General features: G+C 41.5%; 1 protein-coding gene across 1 annotated transcript in view; it reads right to left on the reverse strand.

Moving 5' to 3' along the window:
• The window catches only part of FA2H (fatty acid 2-hydroxylase), a 76,317-nt gene that overhangs the window by 46,613 nt on the left and 12,855 nt on the right, over nucleotides 1–16,849 (reverse strand).

The following is a 16,849-nucleotide window of genomic DNA, read 5'->3' on the forward strand; positions in this document are numbered from 1 at the left end:
GAACACTGGGGAATCTCCATGGATGGTGGAGCAATGCTAGTTCTCTCCCTCTCTCTCTGATATTTTATTCGTTTATTTTAGATGGGGACAGAGAGGGAAGGGATGATAGAAAGACACCTGAAGTACTGCTTTACCACTTAAAAAGTTTCTCCCCTGAAGGTGGGGATGGGGACTTGAACTTGGGTCCTTCCACACTGTGATGTGTGCCCCCTACCAGGTGTACCACTGTCCAGCCCCTGTTTCTCCTCTCTTTCTCCTTTAAAAAAAAAGGTAAAGAATAAAAAATTAGACTGGGGGTATGTGCATAGCAGTGGTGCTCAGCATTACCATTCAAGAGAGAAGCCCTGTGTTCATTCCTGGTGCTGTATAAAAAGGAATAGTAGTATTTCACCCAGTTGGTGAGACTTCAGTACAACAGCCCCTAGCACAAAAAGCGTAGGGACTGACCCCATTACTTGAAAGGATGAGGATAGGTATGGGGGGAAGAGGAATTCAACCAAGATAGGGGAGGCTGGGGAGATGTGAAGACAAGATTCAGCATCTCACCCTCTACTAAGGAGGGCAGAGATTAGGTTTTATTGCAGCCAGGGAGGCACCTCTGCAGGCAGAGTGCAGGACCTGCATGTGTTAGGTCTGGGGCTCAGTTCTTGGCTGTGTGTGTGCTGGAGCAGTGGTTTGAGCTCTCTTTTTCCGTTTGCCTTACCCACAGACACATTAAAATAATGAATGGCAGCTGGGAAGACAGCATAGCGCTTATGCAAAAAGATTTTCATGCCTGAAGCTATGAGGTCCCAAGTTCAATCCCCAACATCACTATAAGCCAGAGTTGAACAATGCTCTGGTGAAAAACAAGCAAACCAACAAATGAATCTTAAAAAAGGAAAAAAAAAGATTACAAAAGAAATCAGGGTGTGGTAGTCTACAAAGCCTTCCTACCAGGCCATGGTAGTAGACCTCACAGATAGTTCTTGGGGGACACTCCAGTGCTCCCTTCCTAGTTCACTGCTTCCTGCTGAGCAGCCAGGCAAAAGCATCATTCCTCTTCTTCGGGGCGCACTTTGAACAACAGGGCCACCTCTCCCCCTGTCCCCATAACTGTCACAATTGTGACACTGTCACAATGGGCACCGTCACCACACAGCATGTGCAGTCACTCCTGGATATCATTCCTGACAGGAGGTGCCCCTCAGATGGGAGGGAGGGAAACTGAGGCACAGAGGGGCCAAATCACTGACTGAAGAATTACTGCATGATTTCTGAGGGTGCTGGAGAGGAGCCCAGTGTTGCCTCCCTTGAGGTCCTTCACATGCCCTCATGTGTCTGCTGGCTCTGGGGACAACTCCCCAGGGTACTCCCTGGGGACTCTCCATGAGGACTCTGACTGTACCCCCAGCCTTGCTCCAGCACTCCAGACTCTGTTGCCCCAAGAGAGGGTTTACTTGGAGGATGTAGGATAGGACTAGAAAGAGAGAACAACAGAAAGACTGCCCTCTGCGCAGCAAACAAACAAGCTGCCACTGAGGCGCTGAATGCAGGCAGTGTGCTGAGGGTGGCGGCGGGGGCGGGGAGCCGCATAAAGGCCTGTTGTTCAGAGGAGCGGGGCTGGGCACCCGGCAGGACAGATGGCCTTTTAACCCACGGCTTGAGTTGGGCCTGAAAAGCCCTTTTCTAGAATGAGATGGGGCCTGAGGTCCTGTATCTGGTCGTTCTGAACCTCTGGAGACCCTGTGGCAGGCAGGGGGCCCCAGGAGCCTAAGCACATCTGAGCTGCTTGAAGCCCTGGGTAGGTGGGTAGTAGCAGGTTGAGGAAGAACATGGGCTGGAGGCCATCTGAAACAAGAGTCTCTGGGGAGAAGCCCTCTGTGTGAACATGTCCATCCCAGAAGCCCTCCACTCCTAGCTGACTCCTCAGAGCTGGCTGTTGTTAGGAGTCAGAAATTGAGGCTAAATGTAGGCAGTAGAGTCCCATCAGTAATAAGCCTCCTCTGCCTGACCAGCTTCAACCTTACATGAGGGTAGCACTTCCAAGGAAGACACCCAGAGTCGAGCGGACACCTGGCTCTTAAGGTTTCTTCTTTCTGGGGCAGGAAAATAGCACAAGATTTATATGCAGGAGGCTCCAGAGTTCCCAGGTTCAGTCCCTGGCATCATAAGTTAGAGTTGATAAATGCCCTGATCTCTCTTGTTCTCTGTCTCTCATGCTCACAGGATAGATAAATAAATAAATAATAAATAAATAAGCAGTTGGAAGCCCCAACATGTGCTAGCATCACCCCATCATCAAGTTCTAGAGTTTCTCACTCCAAGGTAGACTTGAGAGCTATTGCTAGCCTCCAGCATCTGAAGACTTAAACTGTAAGGTGTTATCATCTAAAATATATGATCTCACAACTGACTCAAATTTTCTACTTATAAAAATTATGGAATAGTACAATCCAAAGGATTCTCAAAATACATTTTGCTGTTTTTTATTATTATTATTATTTTTAAATTTTATTTCTTTATTGGGGATCTTGCTGTTTTTTAAAGGAGAAACAAGACCACTGATTTAAAAATGAACTTGTGGGGAGTCGGGCTGTAGTGCAGCGGGTTAAGTGCAGGTGGCACAAAGCACAAGGACCGGCATAAGGATCCCGGTTCGAACCCCGGCTCCCCACCTGCAGGGGAGTCGCTTCACAGGCGGTGAAGCAGGTCTGCAGGTGTCTATCTTTCTCTCCTCCTCTCTGTCTTCCCCTCCTCTCTCCATATCTCTCTGTCCTATCCAACAACGACAACAACAATAATAATAACTACAACAATAAAAAACAACAAGGGCAACAAAAGGGAATAAATAAATAAAATAAATATTAAAAAAATAAATAAATAAAAATGAACTTGTGAATCACTACTTAAGGAATACTTAAAAAAAATTTCTTCTAGTTGGTTTTTCCTTTTAAATATTTATATTTAAATATTTTAAAATATTTATATTTATATTTAAAAATTTATATTTAAATAAATATTTATATTATATTTATATATTATATTTATATATTTATTATATATTTATATATTAAATATTATATATTTAAATAAATATTTATATTATATTATATTATATTTAAATAAATATATTTAAATAAATATTTATATTTAAATATTTATATTTAAATATTAAATATCACCTTACTAGGGAAAGAGAGAGGCAGACTGGGAGTATGGACCGACCAATCAACGCCCATGTTCAGCGGGGAAGCAATTACAGAAGCCAGACCTTCTACCTTCTGCAACCCTCAACGACCCCTCTAGCTCCCAGAGGGCTAGAGAATGGGAAAGCTACCATGGGAGGGGGGGGATTATGGGGATTGGGTGGTGGGAATTGTGTGGAGTTGTACCCCTTCTACCTTATGTTTTTGTTCACTAATCCTTTCTTAAATAAAAAATAAAAAAAAAATTTCTTCTAGTTGGTTTTTCCTTTTAAATATTTATTTATTTATTTATTTATTAGAAGTATAGGAAGAGAGAGAAAAGACTAGACACCACTCTGGTACATGTGCTGCTGGGGATGGAACTCAGGACCTCAACCTTGAGAGTTCAACCCTTTATCCACTGCACCACCTCCCAGACCACAAGGAATACTTCTATTATTACTATTATTTAACTAGAGTGCTGCTCAGCTCTAGGTTATGGTAGTAATGGGGATTGAACTTGGGACCATGGTACCCCAGACATTAAAATCTTTTTGCATAACAACTATGCTATCTCCTTATCCTTCAGAAACATTTCTTTGCCTTTTGTAATCTAATAACTCAAGAAAGTAAGAATTGTTGTTCTAGTTGTACATAAAATGGTTACATTGCCAAAAACAATAAAAGTCACTGAACTGTTTTGTAAACAAACCAACAATAAAAACTCAACCTGCCTTACATATTTGCCTTGTGACTTCTTGCTGTTCCAAACAATTCTTCTCCCTTGCCTGGCCTTGGAATCTTCCACCATCTGTAGCTTACACTTATGTTTAGAGAAGTTACTAGCTGGTCTTGGGTAGCAAAGTTAGTTCTAGATTGCAAAACTACTGGACTCTATACCTGTGACTTCTTCCTCAACTCTCACTGAACCTGAAAATTTGCAAACCTGTTGCACATGTTTAAGTTAGTAAAGTCCACACTGCAAGTTCTAGCATTGGTGTCTCCTATGAGTAACAGTTTGTACTTTTTCTTTTTTCAAATTACTTTATTGGTGGTAGTGGGGAAGTTAATGGTTTACAGCATAGTTGTTGATACATGGGCACAATTTCTCATTGCCCCATGATATGTGTCTGCAAAAAGCCCCAAACTATCATTTCCCACTATTATACACCAAGACCCCAAGGCTCTCTCCACCCCTCTTTTTCCTGAAGTCTTTTGCTTTGGTGTAATACACCTCACTCTGTCCAAGTATTCCTTTATGTCCTTGTTTCTCAAGTTCTACCTATGAGTGAGATTATCCAGTAGTCAACATTTTCTTCTTCTTCTTCCTCTTCTTCTTCTTCTTCTTCTTCTTCTTCTTCTTCTTCTTCTTCTTCTTTTCACTTATCTTACTTAACATGATTCCTTCAAGTTCCATCCAAGATGTGGCAAAGGAGATTACTTCATTTTTAACAGAGGAGTAGTACTCCATAATGTATTACAAAATTCTCAGCTCATTTGTCATTGAACATCTGGATTGCTTCCTAACTTTGGGATATTACAAATTGTGCTGCTATAAACATAGGCATACATAGATAAAAATAAATCAATTCACATCAAATCGATGGGGTTTACAGTAATATTTATACCCCTTTCCCATATTAGGGAGCTACTCTCTTCCCTGATCCAGCTTTCTGGTCCTTCTGCCAGCCATGACATCATCTCCCCAAACAATAATTAGGATCCACCTGCATATCAGATTTTAGGCTCAGGGTCAGGCAAACAAACAAACAAAAACACTAGTATAGCTTCAGTTCCTTTGAAATATAACTAAAATATGCCTACTAGCTATCTACAAAATGGAGGATCCCCCCCAACACTTCATCTGCACTATTCCAGCCTTTAGGTCCATGATTGTCTAACAATTTGTTTCGCTTTGTATATTAACTCTCTTTTCAGCCACCAGGTTCCAGATGCTAGCAGGATGCCGATCAGACTTCCCTGGACAGACAACCCCACCAATGTGCCTTGGAGCTCTGCTTCCCCAGACCCCTTCCCCACTAGGGAAAGAGAGAGACAGGCTGGGAGTATGGATCAACCTGTCAACGCCCGTGTTCAGCAGGGAAAGAATTATAGAAGCCAGACCTTCCACCTTCTGCATCCCACAATGACCTTGGGTCAATATTCCCAGAGGGTTAAAGAATAGGAAAGCTATCAGTGGAGGGGATGGTATACAGAGGTCTCGTGGTGGGAATTGTGCGAAGTTGTATCCTATGGTTTTGTCAATGTTTCCTTTTTATAAATAAAAAATAAAAATAAATGAAATAAATAAACCAATAGAACTACATCAAACTGAAAAGCTTCTGCCTAGCAAAAGGAATTGCCACCAAAACAGAGGGATTCTCTATAAAGTGGGAGAAGATATTTATATGCCATACATCAGAAACAAAAGGCTAATAACCAAAAAAAAACAAAAAACAAAAACATAAAGAACCCATTAAACTTAGCAATTAAAAAAAAAACCAAGCAGACCCATTAAAAATGGGGAAAGGATAGGGACGGAATCTTCACCCAAAAAGATGGAACTATGAAAAAAATGCTCAGTCACTAATGATCAGAGAAATGCAAATAAATACAACCAGATACCACTTTACACCTGTGAAAATGCCATATATCAGAAAGGACAGACACAGCAAGTGACAGGATGTGGGGGGAAAGGAACCTTTTATACTGCTGGTATAAATGTAAATTGGTTCAAACCCTATAGAAAACAGTCTGAAGATATCTCAGAACACTAGAAATAGACCTACCTATGACCTGGCAATATATCCTGGGGATATATCCAAAGGAAGCAAAGAAATTCATCCAAAGAAATTTTTTTTAGGGGGTTGGGCGGTAGCGCAGTGGGTTAAGTGCACGTGGCTCAAAGTACAAAGACCGGCGTCAGGATCCTGGTTTGAGCTCCCAGCTCCCCACCTGTACGGGGGTCGATTCACAGGCGATGAAGCAGGTCTGCAGGTGTCTATCTTTCTCTCCCACCTCTGTCTTCCCCCTCCTCTCTCCATTCCTCTCTGTCCTATCCAACAACGACAATGGCAACAAAAGGGAAAATAAAAATAAATTTTTAAAAATAATAAAATAAAAAAAAATTTTTTTTAAAACAAAGTACCACTTAGCTCGGATTACTGGTGATGCTAGAGATCCAGCCTGGCCCCTCTTGCATGCAAGTCCTGTGTGCACAGCTGTACTATCTCCCTGGCCTTATTCTCCATGTTTTTATACTCTACTCTATCATAGCATCACAGCTCTAGGGGATGATGTCCTTGAACCATCCCAGGATGAGTTGTCCTTCTAGGGGCAAAAAGAAGTTTCCTGGGCCAGAATCACTGGATTCAGATTATTTCAGAGAGAAATTTCTTTCTACTCTGGGCCACAGTTCCAGATCATTACTGCACAGTGGGATCTTCTTCTAGCGTTTGCCCACAGTGGGATATTCCGCAGTGATAGAAACACTGTATACCTATGGTACCACATGTATCTCTTTAGCTCTTGAAATACAAGATGGAGGAACTAAACTTTTATGTAACTTAAATTTAAATCATCACATATGGACAGCCCATGTCTAAACTCATACATCCAACTATTATTTGAAACCTGTACACAAGGTGTTTTCCTAGCATCTTGACTCTAACAAGGCTCCAGTGAACTTAGATTGGTGCATCTCAAACCTGGGCCCCTAATCATTTCCATTAATGATTTCCACCTGGTTACTCAGGTTAAAACCTTGGCATCAATCCTTAACTACTCTCTTAGCTTTACTCCCAAGATCTAACTCATCAGCAATTATAGTGCTTCTATCTCCAAGGCATTTCCAGTTTCTACCCACTCTTTCTGTTCCTGAAGATAACAACTGAGGCCTCTTCCTTTTGAGCACTGAGTCACCTATGACTTTTCCACTATACTTAGTCTTCTAGTGAATCACATAAGGTATTTGCTTAAAATACCTACAATACTCATGGCCTCTTAGCTCTCTTCCTGCTTCCACACTTGACCCTTTTCAATCTCCTTTCACACAGACTCACGGTGTCAGTCTTCTGCTAATAAATCCTCTGTTGGCTGCTCAACATTCTCAGAAGAAAACCCACCCCTTTGAGCCCTGCCAAGGTGGGGTTCTTGTTCACTTGCCCTGCAATTCACTTCACTTGCCTAACATCCCAGAACATCACAGCCTTGTGGATTCCCAGTGCCAAGTTCTGTCATACTCCTGGACCTTTGCACTTACTGTAACCGTCATCACTTAATTTTAGTCAGTTCTGTATTTTTTGCCTCCAGGGTTATTGCTGGGGTTTGGTGCCTGCACTATGAATCCACTGCTCCTGGAGGCCATTTTCTCCATTTTTGTTGTTGTTATTGTTACTGTTGTTGTCATTATTGGTGTTGTTATTGGGTATGATAGAGAGAAAATTGAGAGAGGAGGGGAAGACAGAGAGGGGGAAGAGAAACCTGCAGACCTGCTTCACCACTGGTGAAGTGACCCCCTTGCAGGTGGGAAGCCAGGGGCTCAAATTGAGATCCCTACCCCAATCCCTGCTTCGTGTTATGTGTGCTTAACCCGGTGCACTACTGCCCATCCCAGTGCTTGCTGCCACCTATAGTTGCTCTCTTTCCCTCCACTGGCAGATGGGTAGTGACCAGCCTTCTTTTCTCTCATTCAGGAACTAACAAGGCCTAAAGCTGCTTAGCTTCCAATATTAGACAAGATCAGGTTCTCTCAGGATAGTATGATCCAAGAAAAGCAGTCACCCTTTGATCCCCAGCAGAGCACCCTCTTGGGCCTAGAGAAGATACTGTGTTTGTGAGTGAACAGGGGAATCAGACTTGAAAGTTCCTGGGTCCATCAGGTCCTCATTTTTAGAGACTGTCTGCACCAGGACAAGCACCCCTACCCCAATTCCAGCTCTGCATTCGTTCCTGGAAAAGACAAACATGGGGAGCAGGTTGGTGCAGATCTCACATTCTCTAGTTGGGGAGGAGCTACCCTGACAATGGATGTCATGGTTTTGCACCTTTGTCGGGTGGTATTTCCCAATGGGGCCTGAGCACATAGAATATGCAAGTTCTGGGAATGCCCATCCTTTGTACCTAACAAGAATCTACCTTTTCTTAACAGAAGCTGGAGCTGAGGGACTCAAAACCACTGTGTTTCAGTTTGTATTTATCTTGTTAGGGTTTCACTAAGGCTTTACGCAGCTCCACTGCTCCCAGTAGCCTCTTTTTTTCCTCCCCTCCCCCAGGTGGAGAGTGAAAGACAGAGGGAGGGAAATACTAAAAAAAAAAAAAAAAAAGGAGAGAAATCACAGTATTGCTCCACTGCCCATGTTTTTCCCTGTGCATGGTGCTTCATGTGGTGACTGGGGATTTGAACCTGGGGCTTCATGCTCTACCAGGCAAGTTATCTTTTGGTCTCAATATTCATTATTTTCAAATGAGATATTAATTTATGGGTTTATTTCTAAATTTAAGTATTACTTTACTGAGGAAATGTTGATTTATAAGATTGTTGTTTTAAGGGTATACTTCTTTAAAACAGGTGCCTCCACCAAAATAAAATTTTGTTTAATTATTGTGTGTGTGTGTGTGTGTGTGTGTGTGTGTGTTAGAGAGAGAGGGAGGATTGAACTTGTAGTCTCTGGGACCTTAGGCATACAAGCTGGTGCTTTCACAGGTTGAACTATTTCCCCTGCCCAATTTATTTATTTTTAAAGATTTATTTATATAAGAGGCTAAGAGATGAGAGAACAAGAGTGTGAGAGAGACCAAAGTACCTCTAGACTCTAGCACATGCAGTGCTAGGGATCGAATCTGGGACCACAAGCTTGTTTAAGTCCTGTGCCCTACCACTGAGATATCTTTTTGTCCCTGTTTTAGCTTAACCTACATGTTCTGACTCAGAGGTCTCATTCTAACTACACAATATTCTGTAGGGATTCAGGGAATGAGAAAATCAAAGCTAGGGGAGGTTAAATGACTTATACAAAGTCACACATGTAGCGAATAGACACAAAACTAGACCCAGATTTAAGGGTCTAGTTCCTAGGTTTCCCTCGCTCCTGTGAGGCATTGGAGGAGGGAAGCACTTTCAACATCCATGCACAACTTCTCTGAGCTAGCTCCATGCTAGGTGCTTAGAAATGGTGATTGTTTAGTAATCTGGAGAGCTCTGATCACTGAGTTACTTCCAGTGTAATTTTCCCACCTCCCATTACTTAGTTCTGGATATTAGTGGTGGTACTAGGGACTGAACCTGGAACCTCTGACATACAAATCAAGAACTATGAGACTTTTTGTTCTAGTCTTCATAAATGGAATCTCTTATTGTTACAAACGTCATTTTCTGAAATAAAACATGATTCTCCAGAGGACATCACATTTACACCTGTGGTCGTTTGAGTGGCCAGAGTTGCTTCATGCTTACTATACTAGAAGGGATAGTGTTATACCACCTCCTTATTTACTCCCACTTGGAACCAGAGCCTGTGACTTTATTTGGGAATAGTGTCTTTATATACATTAGCAAGTGAAGATGAAGTCACACTGGATCACACTGGTGAGCTCTAAATTCAATATGACTGATGTCCTCTTAATGAGGGTGAGGTGGGGAATATAGAGTTTAGAGATTCAGGTACAGAAATACAGAAACTGAAGTGACCTGTTTACAAGCCCTGCGGTGCCTGCTCCAACAGCAGATGGGAAAGGGTAGGAAACAGATTTTCCCTCAGTGTGTCTACATGGAACCAACCTTGAATTTAGACTGCAGTGGTGGGGAGCTTCACGAGAGGTGAAACAGTGCTGCAGTGCTGCAGGTGTCTCTGTCTCTCCCTCCCCTCTCAACTTACCTCTGTCTCTATACAAAATAAATTTAAAAAATAGTAAAGAATAGTAATTTCAAGTGACTGAGGCACCTCTGGAGCATATGGTTTGCACATGTGAGATCCCTGGCAATGTGCATTAAGGAAAAGTGCTTTGGTCTCTCACCAAATAAATAAATAAATTCTAGGAAAAAAAAAGCAATCTTAAAGGCTTGTATATACAAGCATATAAGCTATACAATGTTGAAGTTTTACTCATAGGAGTGTTTCACTATACACAGAGTAGATCTCTTTGCTTTGCTTTTGAAAAAAATGGATATAATTTGCAGAATACTTTCCCATCATCCCAGAAAGTCTCCATAATCTATTTTGAATAAACTTCCCCCATTTGTTTTTGATGAAAGGAATGGGCATGGAGATAAGTATTCAGTTCCCTTGACTAAAGAGGCAAGAAGTTTGAGATTGACAAGGAAGGCTTCATGCTCCCTGTTGGCAAACATGACTGCTTCCTTGCTCTCCTAGGTTCTGGTTGTTGTTATACACACAGAACTTAACTGCCTCCAACCACAGACTATAGACACAATTCACGAAAGGTACACAGACCCACTCACCCACAGAGTTCCTGCAGCAAGGCTGCTTCCCAATGTTCCCTTCAAGCCCTCCCCATCCCTGCATTCCCCACTGAAATTGCTACCATTCCATGGCCGCTTGGACACCCACTTTAGAGCCTCCCATGTGCTTGCTGGCTGGGGTTGTTGCTTGTGCGGGCTTCCTGGGCTGTTCCCTCCTTACTCTAGCCACAGGACTCAGGGTCAGGGTACATCAGGCAGTCCTATCCCCCCAAAGTCTTCATGATCAGCAACACAGTCAGAAATGGCCCCAGCTCCTGTCCTGCTCTTTGTTCTTTCTCAGAAGAGCAGGAGGGAGCAGATCCTGGCTGGAACAAAATTGTAGGACTACAAAAGAAGACTAATTTAGATATCAGTGATTTTAGTGGAACAGAATAGAATTAAGAAATAGACCAAAGTGTATCTATTAATGATCAATGAGATAATGGTATTTTTTATAAGTTTTTTTCATTTATTTATTCCCTTTTATTGCCCTTGTTGTTTTATTATAGTTATTAGAGTTGTTGTTATTGATGTCATTGTTGTTGGATAGGACAGAGAGAAATGGAAAGAGGGGGAAAGACAGAGAAGGAGGAGAGAAAGATAGACACCTGCAGACCTTCTTCACCACCTGTGAATCAACTACCCTGCAGGTGGGGAGCCAGGGGTTCGAACCAGGATCCTTAGGCTGGTCCTTGAGATTTAGCACCACCTGCACTTAACCCGCTGCGCTACCACCTGACTCCCAAGATAATGGTATTTTTTAAGTCAATAGGAAAAGACAGTTTATTTCATAAATCTATTGATCATCTGTAGAAGTATAAACTTAAAAATAATGTCTATTTTGCTCCTTATACAAAAATTTCAGGCAGGCAAAACATTTAAGCCAAAACAAACAACAACAAAAACCCACTAAGCATAAAATTATTATCAGAATACTAAATCATTTTGATATATATATATATATATATATATATATATATATAATCTTAAAGTAGAGGTGATCTTTCAAACAGTGATAAAATTTTATCTTTTTACTATATGAAAACATTTTTATATACTTTATTCATTTTTATTTATTATTTATTTATTTATTTTGCTTCCAGGGTTATCACTGAGGCTTAGTGCCAGCACTATGAATCCACTGCTCCTGGGGGCTATTTTTCCCATTTTTTTGGTTGCCCTTGTTGTGGTTGTTATTGTTACTGTTGTTATAGCTGTTGTTCTTGGATAGGACAGAGAGAAATCTAGAGAAGAGGGGAAGACAGAGAGGTGGAGAGAAAGACAGACACCTGCAGACCTGCTTCACCGCCTGCAAAGCGACCCCCTGTTAGGTGGGTAACTGGGGGCTACCAGAATCCTTACTCCAGTCCTTGCACTTTGCACCATGTGCACTTAACCCACTGCACTACTGCCCAGCCCCTACATGAAAACATTTTAAGGTTAAAATGGAGAAAAAACAAGGAATAAGTCAAAAGACAAGTAAAAGTTAGACAAGATGACTACATTAATTTGAAAAGCTTTGGCACAGCAAAAGAAACCATCATCCAAATGAAGAGGCCCCTTAGAGAATGGGAGAAGATGCCATACATCAGACAGGAGGCTAATAACAAAAATATATAAAGATCTCACCAAACTTAGCAACAAGAAAACAAATGACCCAATCCAAAAACAGGGAGAGGATATGAACAGAATATTAACCATAGAAGAGATCCAAAAGACCAACAAATATATGAAAAAATGCTCCAGATCATTTATGGCAGGTCAGAGAAACACAAATAAAGATAATGAGATACCGCCTCACCCTTGTGAGAATGTCAGACATTAAAAACAGCATCAACAAATGCTGGAGAGGTTGTGAGGACAAAGGAACTGCTGGTGGGAATGTAAATTGGTCCAACCCCTATGGAGAGAAGATTGGAGAACCCTCACAAGGTTATAAATAGACCTTCCAGGAGTCGGGTGGTAGCGCAGTGGGTTAAGCGCACATGGCGCAAAGCGCAAGGCCCGGCATAAGGATCCCGGTTCCAGCCCCCGGCTTCCCACCTGCAGGGAAGTCGCTTCACAGGCAGTCTATCTTTCTCTCTCCCTCTCTGTCTTCCTCTCCTCTTTCCATTTCTCTCTGTCCTATACAACAACAATGACATCATCATCAACAACAACTACAACAATAAAACAAGGGCAACAAAAGGGAATAAGTAAATAAATAAATAAATATTAAAGAAAAAAGAAATAGACCTTCCATATGACTCAATAATTCCTCTCCTAGGGATATATCCTAAAGACTCTATCACATCTAACTAAAAAGATTTGTGTATACCTATGCCAAAACCTGAAAGCAACCTAGGAGTCCAACACCTGGGTATATATACACAATGGAATACTACTCAGCTATTAAGAATAATGAACCCACTTTCTCGAAGTTATCTTGGATGAAGCTAGAAGGAATTATGTTAAGTGAGATAAGTCAGAAAGACAAAAAGGAGTTTGGGATGATCCCACTCATAAACAGAAGTTGAGAAAGAAGAACAGAAAGGGAAATTCAAGCAGAATCTGACTGAGACTGGAGTAGGGCACCAAAGTAAAAATATCTGGGTGGAGGGTGAGGGTAGATATTCAGCTTCACTGTGGAGAGGAGGGGGTAGGGACACAGATTTTTGGTGGCAGGAATCGTGTTAATATATACTCCTATTAACTTACAGTCTTACAAATCACTATTTAATCAATATGTGTGTGTGGGGGCAAGGCAGAAATGTCTCAAAAAATTTTTATGCATTGACCACAGTTCTGAGTATATATTCCTTCAATCTAAGCACTTAAGACTTCAAATTTTAATAGTGGGCTTAATTTGTTAATGCATTTCTAATAGTGACTTTTTCTTTGAAATATTAAATCACCTATATTCTTAGACCAGGGAGAAGAGAAGCAACTGGTTTTGTCAGTATATAAGATACAACTATCTGTAAATATAATTAAATGACGTAAAATCATGGTGAGGTCTTGTTGATACACCAAATCCTAACCATGGGATCTTCAAAGTCAACGAAATTTCCAAATATGTTGGTTATAATAATGACAACTCTCTGTTGCCTTTTAAGCCTAAGACAGCAGGAACCTTCCCCATTCCCTATAAAATCCATATTTCTCCCAATCCTCGAACCTCTGGGGCATGGCTTGCTTTCCTGCATGGGTCTCTCAATCCATACTAATTGATACTGCATCTGCCGATCTCAACCTAACCAATGCAGCCAGTACTACCTCAATATGTTTCACTTTTGGTTTGTGTCCAGAGACACCAGGTGTGGGATGTCAACCCTCCATTTCATTACTCTGGTGAGACCTTTCCTAGCTCATAGAACTCTTTAATTCCGTTACAGGTGGTGCATTTCCTAACAAAGCCACAGAACCTAGATATAGACCAGGGCTCATGAGATAGAGCACATGTGCACATGTATCCATAAGTTAGGGAAAAATATATACCTTAAAGCAAAAGTGCTCAGTAGTTTTCAGTAACTCAGTAAGCACAGCAAGCAAGTAGAAAGACCTAAAAAAAAGACACCACAAAGTATCTAATCAAATAGTTTCTACTTAGATCTAGGTACCCTCCTCACCTACTTCCTATTTCACTTCCCTCAGTCACTCCTAACCTTGTCAGACAAGGTAAGGACTACAAAAGCTGGATAAAATCAAGACACTGGCATACTTTAACGATGGCTCTTTTGGTTATTATCAGGCCACCCTATCACCTAGGGCCCTAGTCAGGGAATCCTGGGATTCTCACACAGACATGATAGCCTAGACCTCTTAACAGATCCCTCTCTCCATTGTCACTGGTCATCTACATCAGGAACAACATAATTGACCTCTTTGTGGGCCCCTATAGGGCCTTGCCCCCTATGAGGCTCAACAATGGTAGGGGCTGTACCATTCTCTGAAGGGAGGTTGGGCAACATACTCTACCACTCAAGGAAGATGGGTCCTGAAATTAGTGCAGCCTCAAATGTTCCTAACTATAACCACAGAATGTGAGCTCAGACCTACAAGGATACAGAGATTACACAGGCTCCTATGATGAATATGGGCTCAAATCAAATCAGTGGGGTTTACAGATAACAATACTTTTATACTTTTCCCATATTTGGGAGCTACTCTTTTCCCTGATCCAGCTTTCTCATCCTTTTTCCAACTCTGATACCATCTCCCCAGACAATACCTTTGGTCCACCTGCATGTTAGCTGTTGGGCTCAGGCAAAAATTAGTAAAGACATGGACCCCTTGGAATATACCTAAAATATACCTACTAGTTTTTTCCAAAATGGAGGCCCCAAATCTTTTATATAAATCTTTTAAAAAATATCTATTTATTCCCTTCTGTTGCCTTTGTTGTTTTATTGTTGTTGTTATTGATGTTGTCATTGTTGGATAGGACATAAATGGAGAGAGGAGGGGAAGACAGAGAGGGGGAGAGAAAGACAGACACCTGCAGACCTGCTTCACTGCCTGTGAAGCGACTTCCCTGCAGGTGGGGAGCCGGGGGCTCGAACCGGGACCCTTACGCTGGTCCTTGTGCTTTGGGCCACCTGCACTTAATCTGCTGTGCTACCGCCTGACCCCCAGACCCAGAAAATTCTAATATAGGATTTGATATTATAAGTTTATTTATACATAGTGTGAAATGATTATGTATGAGTGCTTATTTTGCATGAATGCTTATTATAGCATTGATATATTAAGAAAAACATCACTAAATACAGACATTACAAGAAGTGAAATAAATCTATATTGCTGAATCAGAAAGAAGACAATAAATGTTAGGTGAAAAAAAATAGCAAGTTAAAAAGTAGTATATACACTTCATCTGCACTATTCCAGTCTTTGGGTCCATGATTGTTCAACAATTTGTTTGGCTTTGTATGTTAACTCTCTTTTCAGCCACCAGGTTCTGGATGCCAGCAAGATGCTGACCAGACTTCCCTGGACAGACGACCCCATCAATGTGTACTGGAGCTCCGCTTCCTCAGAGCCCCACCCTACTAGGGAAAGAGAGAGACAGACTGGGAGTATGGATCAACCAGTCAACGCCCATGTTCAGCGGGGAAGCAATTACAGAAGCCAGACCTTCCACCTTCTGCAACCCACAATGACCCTGGATCCATACTCCCAGAGAGATAGAGAATGGGAAGGCTATCAGGGGAGGGGATGGGATATGGAGATCGGGTTATGGGAATTGTGCGGAATTGTACCCCTCTTATTCTATGGTTTTGTTAATGTCTCCTTTCTTAAATAAAAAAAGTAGTATATACTATATCATTCCAACAAAAATAATAATATATGTGGACATAATACAATATTTCTAGGAAGCTAATAAGAAATAGACATTTATACAGAGCTTGAGGTGAAAGAGCCCTCAATTTTTTTTTGCACATTCCTTTAGTTTCTATAAACTGTGTTCACGTCTAATTATGATCACAGAGAGGAGGGAAAGTCCATAGTCTAATTTTTTAAAAGAGTTTTTTCTTTTATTCCCTTTTTGTTGCCCTTGTTTTATTGTTGTAGTTATTATTATTGTTGTTGTTTTTGGATAGGATAGAGAAATGGAGAGAGGAGGGGAAGACAGAGAGGGAGAGGGAAAGATAGACACCTGCAGACCTGCTTCACTGCTTGTGAAGCGACTCCCCTGCAGGTGGGGAGCAGGGGGCTCAAACCGGGATCCTTCTGCCCGACTCCCTCATAGTCTAATTTTAATCCACTCTGCTATCCTTCCCTTTGACAAATAAAATATTGATGTATGTGATTAACCTTTGACATGTATCTTTAACAAAACACTCTCCATGAGCATTCATTAATGTCAATTAACATGAATGTTTCTGGAACATAGTAGACTTGAAATAATTCAGGACTACATTTCTTTCCAGTCTTTTCAGCAGGCACCACATCCTGCACAAAGAGGCCCTCAGGGAAGTCTACCTACAGGATATGGCATTTTGAGTGCACAAAGAATTCAAATCCAGGTAGCCTTCTGAAAACTGCTCTCACTCCTGGCTGCCTTACCCTGCACTTAAGTCCATGGCTGTCTCTGGCCTCTCCCTGATCAGTCATGTTCTTTTCCTAGCACTAGGCCCTCTACATTTAGTCTGGATCATTCTTTCCACTTTTACCTTTGGCACAGTCTGGCACAGAGAAGACATGTAGGAAAGGTGGGTTCAAGAATTAAGCTTCAGGATTC

Source organism: Erinaceus europaeus, unplaced genomic scaffold, assembly GCF_950295315.1.
Source record: "Erinaceus europaeus unplaced genomic scaffold, mEriEur2.1 scaffold_198, whole genome shotgun sequence".
Classification (NCBI taxonomy): domain Eukaryota; kingdom Metazoa; phylum Chordata; class Mammalia; order Eulipotyphla; family Erinaceidae; genus Erinaceus; species Erinaceus europaeus.